Genomic DNA, 15,672 nt, shown 5'->3' with positions numbered 1-15,672 from the left:
GCTTCCACAGGGGTTTCCCAAAGGGTGAGGAAAAAGAAGGCCAGGATGGAGGATGGTGCCTTGGAAACTGTCAGGGGAAAATGCAAGTCTTATACAAACACTAACCCTGTTAAAGACAAAGGTTGTGGTTTCTTTACTTGGAAGAAACAGGAGATTTTTTTCTCTGACCATGAATTCCTTCACTGTAAATTCCCACGGGTCCATGCAGTAGCCCCTTCCCACTCCTCACACCATCAGCTTCCCTTTTGTGAGTCTTGAAAGTCATATGATGACTTGCAGGGTCTCAAGGAGCTTCAAACTCCTGTTCCAGGTGGGTACAATAACAGGCAGGTCGGGAGAGAGCAGTAAGAGGCAGGGGCTGGGGTGACACTCACCTGGGATCTGCAGGGACCAGAGCAAGAAAACTTCCAGAGGCAGTTCTGTCACGGAGACTCACTGACAAGAATCTCTGCATCTTATGTCCTTGGAGGGGTAGTTTGGCCAGATTCCAGGGCAGAACCTCTGACCCACATGTGACCCAGAGCTGACGCACATACCCCTTGGTGTAGCCTCAGAGCATCTCAGCGGGGAGCACTGTCAAGCTAAGGCCACCCCCCACCCACTGCCTGTTCTACACCCAGGACACATCCTCTGAGCAGGTGGAGGTGTAGGTAACAAATGGGGGAGCAGGAAGGGGTAGGGAGTGAGGGCAAACTGTGCAAGCTTGTTTCCAGCTCCACTGTCTGAAGTGGAGACTCTAAAATGTGGAGATAGGTCAGTGTGTTAAGGTGATTGGAGGGGTTGGGGAGTCACTACCCCATGCAACTCACAAAGGCCAGGACAGCCCAGGGAAAGAGTGACAGCACCTTCCCTTTGGCACTCCTGTGGATCTTCATAGCATGGGTTCCTGCCCCTGCATACGTCCATCAGAGCAGACCTAGCTCCCACCTCAAGGAAGGCGGCCTGGAAAAAGGAGGAATGGGGCTCTGCTGAGGGTCCAGGCTGAGAATGTGAGCTGGTGTGCCCTGCACCTTTCTTCCAGTGCGTTTGTTGTTCTGCCTTGTCTGAGTTGGGGACGGTGAGTCACAGTCCCCAGAGTTGGCCATGGAACTTATCTCAGTGCAACCCTGAGTTCCCCATCCTCTTGTAGGACCAGCAAGGAGAGTCAGGGTTTGTAACCTCACAAGTCCTCTGACATTCTGTAGAGGATTGCTGGAGATGAGTCCAGAGCTCCTGAACACATACTCCCAAGGCATAAAGTGTATCAGTGATGCTTTACTTGATTTTAGTTGGTTTGGTAGGTCTGGCGGTGTGTGTGTGTAAATAAAAATATGAAAACATAGGGTCTTCAAATCAAGCAAGAAGCCCTAGATTTGCATTGAAGAGGAGAACGTGGATCGACCTTGAGGGGCTGACACACCACAGCCTGAAGGATTCAGAGATCCTTGAGGATCCTCTTGGTCATGTTCATCTCTTCAGCAGTCCCCTCTCTGACACCAAGCCTTTAAAACAGGTTTGAGTTCACTGGTCCTACAGCATCTGACCTCGCTCTCTGTTTACTCAAAAATGGTGATATTGTTCCATAACATAAGGTTCCTGTAAACATGCCATAATCTCAGTTTTGAACAAAAAGAGATAAAGTTTCAGTTTTTCAGTTGACTCTTGGAGAAGTCCCTCCCACTCCAATTTGCCCTCAGCCCAGGTATCTGTATGACTGTACAAATACCTTCTCCACTGAATCCATACTCAGACCATCATGACAGCAGACGACACACAGAGAACAAGGGTCTCTGGAAGCACTGGGACATCAAGGGAATTCCTGCCCTGATCACAGTAGGTGCTCAGTAAGCGTTAGCAGAAAACATAAGACCGGGCTCCAGAAGTGACTCTCACGCTCCTCCACTGGAGGGCGGTGGGAGATTATCTGGGCTGGGGGACCTGGCAGGTGGAAAAGGATGGAGGGTAGTGATTCTACAGGAGGGGATGGCAGGAGGACCGCAGGGAGGCTTCTGGTGAGAGAGAGGCTACATGTCCCCAGGGAAGGGTTTGGGCCCTGCCTCTCCCTTACAGACCTCTCCTTGTTTGTCCGTCCTTGCCTTAATCCTGGGACCCTAGTTCACACGATAAACCCCAGAAAGACACATTACCCCCTCGCTTCTGCAAACAAAGGGATGACCTCACTGCCTTCTTCAGACCCTCCTCAGGTCGCCCCATGCACCCCTACACGTCCGCGAGGTCACCTGACTTCATCTCACAGACACACACCCGCCACTGCCCAAGGCCGTGGTCACAGTCACCGGGCCTGGGTAAACATCTCAATTTTTATTTTAAGGGATATAATCAATGGAAATTCATGATTTCAAGAAAAAAACAAGAATTGGTTTCTGTGTTCTGTCTGGACCTCCACTGAAGATACTGCTTTCCAGCCAAAGTTGGCTGAGTTGGCATCTGGGCTGGTGTGTCAGACTGGTGGTCAGCCCACACACACACTCCTGGTTACAAGTATCTTTAGGGAAGAAGGGTTTTTACCTCCCATGTCCATTTCCATCCAGTGGGAGGGGGAGACTGGCCAGGGCCAAGGCACACCTGGAAGAGGTGGACAGGGCCAGAAGATGCGGAGGCCAGGACCCTCTCAGCTGTTCACACCCTCCAGACAATACAGATTCCTCAGGGTGGCAGGAGGGCCATAAGTCTCAGAGCCTTGAGAGGCTGATCAAGGAACAGAACGCAGATGAGAGCCATTGATCTCAGTTTCTCACTACAAAACATCTTCCTACTATCCCCGAGTCCTAAGTGATGTCCCAAGAGAAGTCTGGGAAGGAAGTGGGAGTGAGGTGAGATAAGCATCCTGGTAACATGAGAACTCCACACTCTGCTCTCCACGCTATTCCCCTCCCCCAAAGCATCCTCTCCCCACTCTGTACACAACTCCCCCCTGCAATGCACCCCAGTCTTGGGTTACAGGGCCTTAGCAGGCTGGGGGTTTCTCCAGTACACCATGAGATCCACCAGGAAGCTGGGCAGGTAGCTCATGGAGAGGTAGATGAACTTGGCATCCCAGCCAGGTGAGTATCGGGTGCAGGGGTGGCAGGCGGTCAGGGCGTGCTCCATGCACTCTGTCACCAAGGACAGATCCTGGCAGCAGGTTGTCTCCAACAAGTCAACTGATTTCATGACTGTCCAGAAGGAGACAGAATCCAGATATATTTCTACCTCCAACCATTCTGACTTAGGGATCAACTTATGTAGCAATGTTCTTAAGAATTCCTAGACCACCTAACTTGAATCAACCTACATTGTCAAATGAGTCCCCCAACTCTTACATCAAGAGCAATGGTTCCACACGAAGGCACATCTAACTCCATTCTGAGAATATCTGGACTACAGAAACTGCAGGTGTCTACAAACAATAAATGTCACAACATGAAAACCAGCTGTCCCAAGGCCAGCTTGCCATGACTACACAGGGTCTTCCCTCTCTGGCTTCAGTTTCCTTCCAATAATAATAAGGGGTTCATGAAGACAGTGGTCCCCATATCTACCAAGCCTGGAGCTTATTGTGCTGGTTTCTGTCATACATCAGCATGAATCAACCATGGGTGTACATGTGTCCCACCCCTCTTGAACCTCCCTCCTACCTGTCACTCTATCCCACCTCTCTGGGTCACAGAGCACCTGATTTGAGCTCCTTGGGTCATACAGCAAATTTCCTTAGCTACCCATCCGACATATGGTAATTTATACTGATACTGATGAACCTTCTTGCAGGGTAGCAATGGAGACATGGACAGAGTGAACAGACACAGTGGGGAAGGAGAGGGTGGGAGGAACTGAGAGAATCTTAAGGTCTGAAAGGAAACACTTAGTAACCACAGGCCTCAGGGCAGCAGGAGCAGGCATTCAGGGTTGCTGGGGCAGGAGTGCCAGAAATATCCACACAGAGAGCTGAGTTCCTCCTCTGCTCAGAAGCACGCCTGCCTTGTAGGAAGAATATTCTCCAACCATTTACAGTCAGCACATACAGTTATAGTGTAGGGACTTGGGTAGAAACATCTCAACCTTACTGAGATATCATTTGTGTTGAATATGGTGAATTAAAGGTAGGAAATAATTATGTATCATACCATAAAATACTTTTTAGTAAATAATGCTATTTAAAAGTATAGTGTCTTCTCAAGCATAATCTATGATGCTTTTGAAGAAATTTTTGAAATGTTCTAAATCTACAGATATTCATTTAGTGTAAAGAAAAGGATACTAACATGTGACAACAGAAAACCATGTATGTCAAAATGTTAATATTACCTCAGAAGGTGAGATATTCATGTTTGTTCTTAATCCCTTCACATTTGTGAGTTTCCACAATGACCATGTTTTAGATTTCTAGTAAGATCAGAGAAATTAAAGTTCTTTCCTTCCTTTGCAAAACTCGGAACAATTGTAGTAACAAAAAGAAAAAGCAGAAGAAGAAAAACAGAAAAAAGAGGGAGAGGAAGTGACCCTATAGTAGTTCTCTGACTTCCTTTGACAAGTCTTCAGAGCACAGTGTCATCCTCCAAAATAGGTAACATTTAAATCCAAGTCAGACTAATATGTTTCAGCAGCAAGAACGTGATCAAGTGCTGACAACACAGCCCTGCTCCACAGCTGCCCACAACCCAGGCAACTGAGCAGACTTCCAGCCAAAGTCGCTATTTCCACTCCATCTCCAGAAACTGAGACCTGATCACCCTGCTCACTCAGCAGCAAGAAACCAGGTATTTTTGCGAGAGCAGAGGGGCCACCCGACAGCGAGTCTGCACCCCCTGGCCGCCCCTGCAGAGCTTCAAGGTCCCGCGAGGTGGGGGTGGGGGATGAAGGAGGCTCCTCTGTCAGCTGGGTGAGGTGAAGAAGGCAGGTGGGACTTCAAGTCCTAGGAAACACCTTGGGAATTCCCAGTCAGTTGAAAAGGGGTCTCAACCTTTACAGAGAGAGAAGAAATAAAGAAACACAAAAGAAATGTGGGTGGTACCTCTGTCCCCTACACACTCCTTCACCCACTGCCTCTCCTGGTACCAGCGCAGGAGTTAGTATAGGCCCACAAGGACCGCCAGGTACAGCCACATGGCTCCCAGGGGACAGACACACAGGGGTTGGTGTGAAGCAGAGGCTGGCTAGTGGTCAGGCAGGAGAAATTAAGAACATGCACAATGATAGTTGGCCGGTCAGCCTCCAGGCTCTCCAGCCCTCTGGATGGAGTTCCCAGAGTGATTTAGATTTTCCTGTTCACCCTCTTCAGTGACTGTGACTGACTCTGACCCTGATACATGCTTTTGGTACACTTAACCCATTTCTAACAGATGTCATTGCATTTACAACACAGCCTCTTAAGGATGACAATAGTTTTCCCAACCACCTCTGTCTGATCCTCCCACTCCTCCCTGTTTCCCTCTGCCCAAATTTCAACCCCCGCCCTCACACCCCGCACATTAGAACACTTACATTCCTGGTTTCATGGTTCACAACTACCTTCTTCCCTTTTGACAGTTCGAGTCTGGGGCCTGTGTCTTCTTAACCTATTGAAGATTCTTACAAGGGAATACACTTAGAATCAACAGACACCATGGCTTCAAACCCAGTTCTGCTGCCATAAAGCTGTGTGACCCTGGGCAGCTGGCTTAGCCTCTGAGCTGGTTCCCTCCTCTGGCTCAGCTCCAGAATTCCCTCCTGAAAATCTAAGCCCCTCAGCCTCTCTAGGATCAGGAGAAGGCAAAAGGGAATAAGTTCTCTCCTGATAAAACAGTTCTCTGGACCCAAAAGGGGTTCAGAAGAGCAGTGGGGGGTGTTTGAGGCAAAGAGAGGGGACACGAAAGGAATGAGGGGACACAGGCAATGGTGAGACTTCTCTCAGGTGCTGGGACGGGTGTTGGAAGGACTCACACAAAGCTGCTCCAACGGTTGTTCCCCTTTTATTCCGTGAAGATGCCCTGCTCACAGTCCGCAGTGTTTGGGTTCATTGCCCTCTGCTCTTCCTGTGTTCACACCCTGCCCCGCCCAGCACCACACCCAGAATCCAGACTGCTCAGACACTGAGAAGAGACTGATGGAAAATACTGACTTGAACAGGGACCATGGAATGGGGTGTGCAGACCACCCATAAGCAGGGAGATGTAAACCGCAATGACGGAAAGGAATTAGTTCAGTTTGTAAGAAGGTGATGGTGGAGAGGAGGAGGGAGCTGAGCCCTCAGGAGAATGAGGAAATGACCCAAGACTGGACCACAGAACAGCTGTGCAAGGAGGGGTTCACGGGGAGGCGGAGGATACCATCCAGTAACGGGGCTGGACCACGAGGGGTGTGGAGCTGGTGAGAGGGGCAGGGGCAGAGGGAGCCGAGGTCAGCGCCCTGAGCATCTCCTCACCATCCACGTTTATCACAGCTCCGACTGCCAAGTCAGGAGAACGACGGGCACTGGGTGGAAGGAGTTGCTGTTTAGTGGCTCGGTCGTGTCCAACTCTTTGCGAGCCCATGGACTGCAGCACACCAGGCTTCCTTGTCCTTCACCATTTCCCGGAGCTTGCTCAAATTCATGTCCATTGAGTCGTTGATGCCATCTAACCATCTCATCCTCCGTTGTCCTCTTCTCCTCCTGCCTTCAATCTTTCCCAGCATCAGGGTCTTTTCCAAGGAGTCAGTTCTTCCCATCAGGTGGCCAAAATACTGGTGCTTCAGCTTCAGCATCAGTCCTACCAGTGCATATTCAGGACTGAGTTCCTTTAGGATTGACTGGTTTGATCTCCTTTCTGTCCAAGGGACTCTCAGGAGTCCTCCCCAGCACCATAGTTTGAAGGCATCAGTTCTTCGGTGCTCAGCTTTTTTATTGTCCAGCTCTCACATCTGTACATGACTACTGTAAAACCATAGCTCTGACCAGACGGACCTTTGTTGGCAAAGTAATGTGTCTGCTTTCAATACACTGTCTAGGTTTATCATAGCTTTTCTTCCAAAGAGCAAGCATCTTTTAATTTCATGGCTGCAGTCACCATCCACAGTGATTTTGGAGCCCAAGAAAATAAAGTTTCTGTCACTGTTTCCTTTGTTTCCCCACCTATTTGGCATGAAGTGATGGGACTGGATGCCATGATCTTAGTTTTTTGAATGTTGAATTTTAAGTCAGCTTTTTTGCTCTCCTCTTTCACCTTCATCAGGAAGCCTTTTAGTTCCTCTTTGCATTCTGCTATAAGGGCTGTGTCATCTGAGTGTCTGAAGTTACTGATATTTCTCCCAGCAATCTTTATTCCAGCTTGTGCTTCATCCAGCCCGGCATTTCACATGATGCACTCTGCATAGAAGTTAAATAAGCAAGGTGACAATATACAGCCTTGATGTACTCCCTTCTCAATTTGGAACCAGTCTGTTGTTCCATGTCCAGTTCTAACTGTTACTTCTTGAACTACATACAGGTTTTGCAGGAGACAGGTATGGTGGTCTGGTATTCCCATCTCTTTAAGAATTTTCCACAGTTTGTTCTGATCTAAACAGTCAAAGGCTTAAGCAGAGCCAATGAAGCAGAAGTAGATGATTTTCTGGAATTCTCAGGCTTTTTCTATGTTCCAGCCAATGTTGGCAATTTTATCTCTGGTTCCTTTGCCTTTTCTAAATCCAGCTTGTACATCTGGAAGTTCTCAGTTCGTATACTGTTGAAGCCTAGCTTGAAGGATTTTGAGCATTTTTATGATAGTATGTGAAATGAGTGCAATTGTGCAGTAGATTGAACATTTTTTGACATTGCCTTTTTCGGGGATGGAATGAAAACTAACCTTTTCTAGTCCTGCGGCCACTGATGAATTTTCCAAATTTTCTAGCAGACTGAATGCAGCACTTTCACAGCATCATCTTTTAGGATTTGAAAGAACTCAACTGGAATTCCATCACCTCCACTAGCTTTGTTTGTAGTGATGCTTCCTAAGACCCACTTGATTTCACACTCCAAGATGTCTGGTTCTAGGTGAGTGATCACACCATCATGGTTATCCAGGTCATTAAGATCTTTTTTGTATAGTTCTTCTCTGTATTCTTGCCACCTCTTCTTAATATCTTCTGCTTCTGTTAGGTCTTTCTGTCCTTTAGTGTGCCTATCTTTGGATGAAATATTCCCCTGGTATCGCTGATTTCCTTGAAAAGATCTCCAGTCTTTCCCTTTCTATTGTTTCCCTCCATTTCTTTGCACTGTTCACTTAAGAAGTCTTTCTTATCTCTCTCTCCTTGCTCTACTCTGGAACTCTGCATTCAGATATCTTTCCTTTTCTCCTTTGCCTTTTACTTCTCTTCTTTACTCAGGTATTTGTAAGGTGTCTTCAGACAACCATTTAGCCTTTTGGAATTTCTTTTTCTTGGGGATGGTTTTGATCACCACCTCTTATACAATATCATGAACCTCTGTCCATAGTTCTTCAGGCACTCTGTCTATCAGATCTAATCCCTTGAATTGATTTGTCTTTTCCACTGTATAATCATAAGGGATTTGACTTAGGTCATACCTGAGGACAGCCTAGGGTAAGAGATACAACAGCTTCCTTGTGGCCCTACCGTGGATCTTCATAGCATGGGTTCCTGCCCCTGCACCAGTCCATCAGACCAGACCTGATTCCTTCCCCAAGGAAGGCAGCCTGGAAGGAAGAGGAAAGGAGCTCAGTGGAGGGTCCAGGCTGAGAGCGTGCGCTGGTGTTCACTGCACTTTCTATTAAAGCGTCTGTTGTTCTGCACTGTCTGAACTGGGGCCCTTGTGTCATGGTGCACACTGTCTGCCGTGACAGCCATCTCAGTGCAGCCTTCACCACCCACCCCAGCCCCAGCGTAGGATCAGCAAGGAGGGTCATGGGGCTTAACAGCACAAGTTCTCTACCATCTGAAGAAGATTCCTAAGGGTGAGTCCCAAGGTGGTCCTGAACACATACCACTGAGGCAGAAAGTGAATCAATGATGCTTTATTTGATTTCAGCTGGTTTGGTATGTCTGACTCGGTGTGTGTGTATATGTAAATATGAATATGAAAATCTGGAGTTTTCAGATCAAGCATTAAATTCTAGGTCTGCATCTGAGTAGGGGACATGGAGTGACCTGAGGGCCTGACACTACAGCCTTGAAGGACTCAAAGACTCTTGAGGATCCTCCTGGTCATGCTGACTCCACAGCAGTCCCCTGTCTGACACCAAGCATTCAAAACAGGTTGGAGTTGCAGTGACGTTTCAACCCTATCCTCTCGCTGCTCTCCTCCCCTAGTAATGCTATGGCCAACTCTCCTCTAGGAATATGCCCCTGACTGTGGACACAACTCCCACACATTTAGAAGCACCCTCTCCCTGCAGACCCTTGGGTCTCACCCACAATTGAGGTACAGTAGCTCCCTTGATTACTTACTTCATGGGTACCCTCCCCACAGGGCTCCTGAAACCTATATACGTAGCAGTTAAGCACATGGAATGACTGCACAGTCAAATCATTTCAGTTCCAATTCTGCCTCCAAAACTGTGTGACTGTGGGCCCTCATGCAGGCAGTAATATGTTCAATCAAACCCCTTAGTCCTCAGACCCAACTGGACACCAAATAGATAAAAATATTCTTCCCAGTGAAAGACCTACACAGAGCAAGAGAGAGGGACTTGGAAGGAATGGTCTCTAAAACTCCAGAGAGAAGAGACCCCTGAAAAACACTGCCCTACAAGCACAGAAGCAGGGAGAGAGAGGACCCATCCATTCAGGCTGTAACCTGATGGAGGCTGAAAAGGTCTCCATGCCATACTTGAACATGCGGCAGCTTCCAAAGGACACTCAACCCATGATGCTGGAGACTAACTGCACGGCCCCTCACCTTCTGCACCAGGGGCAGTAGACTCAGGGTCACCTCCATCACGCCCAATAGGTCTCGTCCAGTATCTTCATGAAGTATCAGCCACTCAGTTGTTGAGATGGGCGTGGAGATGTCAGTGTTATTCAACAGACTTCAGAGTCTTGGGAAGCATCAGGGGTAGAGGGCAACACTGTGCTGTCCAGGAGTGAGGACTCAGCCATGGTGCCAGGTCACCTTCCAACACGGGGAGAACTTTAGGAGAGAAGCTGCAGGGGGAGCGGCTGGAGCAGAGACCTCCATTCTCCTGAGGATTTGGGGAGAGCGGACCCTGTGTGCAGTGGGAGGACAGGAGGCGTGCCCTCCCTCCTGACTCTGTCTTTATGGCCCAGCTCACTGCCTGCTGACAAAGGGCAAGAACCCCGAATAGGGTGGAAGTGAGGAATGAAGACAAAGAAATCAAGTAGGCCCATAATCTGGACATTGGAGGGTAAAGTTTTGGGTTTTCACAGTTCATGTTGTCTTTGCAGACATGATAAATATCACCTACATTTTCAGATTTTCTGATACCTTTAGGACTGAGTGCTCAACAGCTAGCATGAGGAGAAGAATGAGAAATATAAAAAGACAATGAGAAAGGGAGGGGAAGAGAGGAGAAAAGGAATCAGTAGATTAAAGACAAAATATAAAGATGACTATATCTGGGTGCAGATTGTGTGAAACAGACCTGAAATCCCAGGTTTGGCAGAACTTGTTGACAGACTTGGTAGTTCAGGCATGGGCTTGGGCTTGAAACCCTAGCACTTCAATACTAAACAATGTGTCTGCAGCAATCTGGAGAATTTCAAGGGGTATTTTTGGGGGGATGGGACAAGGATGCCCTTGACACCCAGGGCAGATAGTCCACCCCTTACCCCAGAAAACTCCACTTTCTCCTCCCACTCACATTGGAGGCCACCCTGGCTTCATCTCCTTGGTGCAAATTCACCTAGTTTAAAGGAAACCTCTGTAAGAATCCAAGACACAATCCCAAGGTTTTAAAGAAAACCTTTAGGCTCAGAGGGTAAAGCATCTGCCTGTGATGCGGGACACCCAGGTTTGATCCCTGGGTTGGGCAGATCCCCTGGAGAAGGAAATGGCAATCCACTCCAGTATTCTTGCCTGGAAAATCCCATGGACAGAGGAGCCTGGTGGGCTATAGTCCACAGGGTTGCAGAGTCGGACATGACTGAGTGACTACACGCTACAGTTAGCAACCCTAGGACTCAGGGCAGTGGCAACAGGCATTCATGCAGGGTTGCTGGGGTAAGGGAACCAGAAGTTCCACACGGAGACCTGAGTCCCTCCCCTGCTCAGCAACATGCCTGACTTGTAGGATGAATATGGTCCAACCATTTGTTATAAAGAAATGATCAAGGGCTTCCCAGCTGTTTCAGTGGTTAAGAATCTGCCTTACAGTGCAGGGGACACCAGTTAGACCCCTCCTCTGGGAAGATCCCACATGCCATTGGGCAAATATGCCCGTGTGCCACAATTACCAAGCCTGTACTCTAGAGCCCACAAGCTCTAGCTACTGAAGCCCGTGCACCATAAAAGCAGTGATCTGAAACAAGAGAAGCCCACACACCTCGAATAGAGAATAGCCTCTGCTTTCCACAAGTCAAGATAGACCCATCGCAGCCAACAATAAATAAATAAACAAACAACATATCTTTTTTTTAAAAAAAGATACAATCAAACATACATGGTTATAGTGAAAGGACTTGGGTAGAAAGAAGTTTACGAGATATTGGTTACATCAATATGGTGATTAAAAGGTAGGAAATATTATGTCTCAAATCATGAAGCATTTTTTAATAAGTAATGCTATTTTAATGTGTAGCATTTTCTCAATGGTAATTTATGAGGTTTTTGAAGAAATTTTTATTGTGTTTTAAATCTATATATTTTAATATAGTAGAAAGAAAAGGATAAATATCTGCAAAATATAAGACCATGTACCCCAAAATATTAACAACACTTATCTGGGTGGTGAGGTTTTAGAGTGTTTGGTTTTAATCCCTGCATGTCTCTCAGTTTCCACAATGATTATGCTTTACATTTATACTTAGAAGAAAAAATCTAAAGTTCTCTCTATGCCCTGCCAAACATCAGCAGATTTGTAGCAAAAAAATAAAAATAAAAATTAGTAGAGGCTTCCAGTTCAAGATGGCAGAGTACAAGGACGTGTACTCATGTCCTCCAACGAGAACATTAAAATCACAACCAGTTGCTGAACAACCATCCACAGGAGGATGCTGGAACCCACCAAAAAAAGATACCCCAGGTGCAAAGACAAAGAAGAAGCCAGTGACACCAGAGGAGGGACGCCGTCACGATAAAATTAAATCCCATAACCCCCTGGTGGATGACCCACAAACGGGAGAAGAAAAAATACCAAAGAAGTTCTCTCGGTGTTGTGAAGGTTCTGAGCCCATGTCAGGCTTCCCAGCCTGGGGATCTGACAAAGGAACTGGGAATGCCCAGGGAACCTGACCTTGAAGACCACCAGGATTTGATTACAGGACTTACACAGGACTGGGGGAAAGACAGACTCCAGTCGTGGAGGGCACAAACAAAACCTCGCATGCACCAAGACCCAGAGGAAAGGAGAAGTGACCCCATAGAAGACTGAAGCAAAACTATCTGATGATGTTGGAGAGTCTCCTATGGAGGCTTGGGTTGGCTGCTGCTGCTGAGTCGCTTCAGTCGTGTCCGACTCTGTGCGACCCCATAGATGGCAGCCCACCAGGCTCCCCTGTTCCTGGGATTCTCCAGGCAAGAACACTGGAGTGGGTTGCCATTTCCTTCTCCAATGCATGAAAGTGAAAAGTGAAAGTGAAGTCACTCAGTCGTGTCCAACTCTGTGCGACCCCATAGACGGCAGCCCACCAAGCTCCTCCATCCATAGCATTTTCCAGGCAAGAGCACTGGAGTGGGTTGCCATTTCCTTCTCCAATGCATGAAAGTGAAAAGTGAAAGTGAAGTCACTCAGTCGTGTCCAACTCTGTGCGACCCCATAGACGGCAGCCCACCAAGCTCCTCCATCCATAGCATTTTCCAGGCAAGAGCACTGGAGTGGGGTGCCATTGGAGGCTTGGGTTGGCAGGGGCTCACTAAAGGGATGGGGGCACAGGCAGCAGCAGTCCTGGAAAGTCCTCCTTGGCATAAGCCCTCTTGGAGGTCACCATTAACCCGGCCATAGAGCCTGTAGGCCCCAGGGCTGGGTCGCCTCAGGCCAAACAACAAACAGGGAGGGAGCAGAACCCCCATCCCATCACCCATCAGCAGATAATTGGATTAAAGCTTCACTGAGCAAGGAAAAACTGACCCAGTCTCTCCCATCAGGAAGCTTACACAACAAGTCTCTCAGCATCCTCCATCAGAGAGCAGACAGAAAGAAGCAAGAAGAACCACAATCCCCCAGGGAGTAGAGCAAAAACCACATTACAGAAAGTAATCTAGAAGAAAACAGCAGAAAGTTATGTTCCAGATGAGATGACAAAATAAAACCCCAAGAAAACAATTAAATAAGTGGAGATAGGCAACCTTCCAGAAAAAGAATTCAGAATAATGATAGTGAAGATGATCCAGGATCTTAGGAAAACAATGGAGAAGATGCAAGAAATGTTCGCCAAGCATCTAGAAGGGCTAAAAAGCAAACAAACAGAGATAATCCACTAGCAGAATAACTGAAGCAAGAGAATGGATAAATGACCTGAAGGACAAAACGGTGGAAATCACTGCTGCAGAACGAAATATTAAAAAACAAACAAATAAATGAAAACAGCCTATGAGACCTCCGGGACGACATTAAACACATCAACATTTGCATTACACGGGTCCGGGAAGGAGAAGAGAGAAAGAAAGGACCTGTGAAAGTATTTGAAGAGATAATAGCTGAAAGCTTCCCTCATATGGGAAAAGAAATATCAACCAAGCCCAGGAAGCACAGAGAATCAGGATAAACCCAAAGAGGAACACACCAAGACACAGAGTAATCAAACTGACAAGAATTAAAAACAAAGATGAAATATTAAAAGCAATAAGGGAAAAATGACAAATAACATACAGGGGAACTCCTATCAAGTTATCAGCTGATTTCTCAACAGAAATGCTTCAAGGCAGAAAGGAATGGCACGATATATTTGAAGTGATGAAAGGGAAGAAACTACAACCAAGAATACTCTACCCAGCAAGACTCTCCTTCAGATTTGATGGAGAAATCAAAAGCTTTCCAGACAAACAAAGGTTAACAGAACTTTGCACCACCAAACCAGCTGTATGACAAATGCTAAAGGAGCATCTCTAGGCAGGAAGCATAAGAGAAGGAAAAGATCTAACAGAAAATAAACCCAAAGAATTAGGAAAATGGGAGCACAGATATCAATAATTGGGCTTTCCTGGTGGCTTAGACAGTAAAGAATCTGCCTGCAATGTGGGAGACCTGGGCTTGATCCCTGGGTTGGGAAGATCCCCTGGAGGAGGGCATGGCAACCCACCCCAGTATTCTTGCCTGAGGAATACCCATGGACAGGGGAGCCTGGTGGGCTACAGTCCATGGGGTCGCAAAGAGTCAGACATGGCTGAGCAACTAAGCACAGCACAGCATATCAATAATTACCTTAAATGTAAATGGATTAAATGCCCCAACCAAAAGACATAGACTGGCTGGGTGGATGAAAACATGTGCTTGTATACACTTCCACTTATCACATCACTCTGCTTGACTCCCCAAATTGTATATAATTATTTTATATTGCTAGGCTAATCATGTTCCCATTATACCTTGCAATTGTAATTATCTTTTATTTTAATCTGGCTATTGATTGTGAAAAATGATAAACATCTTTTACTATTTTGACGGTGTAACTATTACTCAGTACAGTTGTATCATGATTGGTCCACAGAAAAATATTAGATTCTGTATCCTCAAAACTACCGTTTAATAGAAAAACCCATAAACACTTTTTAAAATTCAGATGCATATCAGAATTATCTTAGAGGTCTTTGAAAAATACAGATGCCCAGGTATTGCTTTTTTTCCTCCAAATCTCCAGATATATCTCTGATGAACAGCTCTGTTTAAAACCAACTGGATTAGATGATGATCTTTTACTTTTATCTAGTTTGTTTCATTTTTTCTATTTCATATTCAGTGCTCCCATCTCATTTAGTTTATGTTTTTCAATTTTTCCATCTCTTCTTTCTTTTTTTGATGTTCTTTCTCGAGCTTTTACCAAGAGTAGTAGAAAACCTTTTGTATACATGTATATCAGTCAGTTCAGTTCAGTTCAGTCACTCAGTCATGCCCAACTCTGCCACCCCATGGACTGCAACACATCAGGCTTCCCTGTCCATCACCACTTCCGGAGCTTCTTCACACTAATGTGCATTGAGTCAGTGTTGCCATCCAGCCATCTCATCCTCTGTTGTCCCCTTCTCCTCCTGCCTTCAATCTTTCCCAGCATCAGGGTCTTTTCCAAGGATTCAGTTCTTCGCCTCAAGTGTTGGAGTTTCAGCTTCAGCTTCAGTCCTTCCAATGAATATTCAGGACTGATTTCCTTTAGGATTGACTGGTTTGATCTCCTTGCAGTCTGAGGGACTCTCAAGAGTCTTCTCCAACACCATAGTTCAAAAGCATCAATTCTTCAGCGCTCAGCTTTCCTATAATCCAAATCTCATGTCCATACATGACTACTGGAAAAATCATAGCTTTGACTAGACAGATCTTTGTGGGTAAAGAAATGTCTCTGCTTTTTAATATGCTGTCTAGGTTAGTCATAGCTTTTCTCCAAAGGAGCAAGCATCTTTTAATTTCATGGCTG

This window comes from Budorcas taxicolor, chromosome 5 (genome assembly GCF_023091745.1).
Source record: "Budorcas taxicolor isolate Tak-1 chromosome 5, Takin1.1, whole genome shotgun sequence".
In the NCBI taxonomy this organism is placed as follows: domain Eukaryota; kingdom Metazoa; phylum Chordata; class Mammalia; order Artiodactyla; family Bovidae; genus Budorcas; species Budorcas taxicolor.
Note: the sequence above shows the minus strand (reverse complement) of the source record.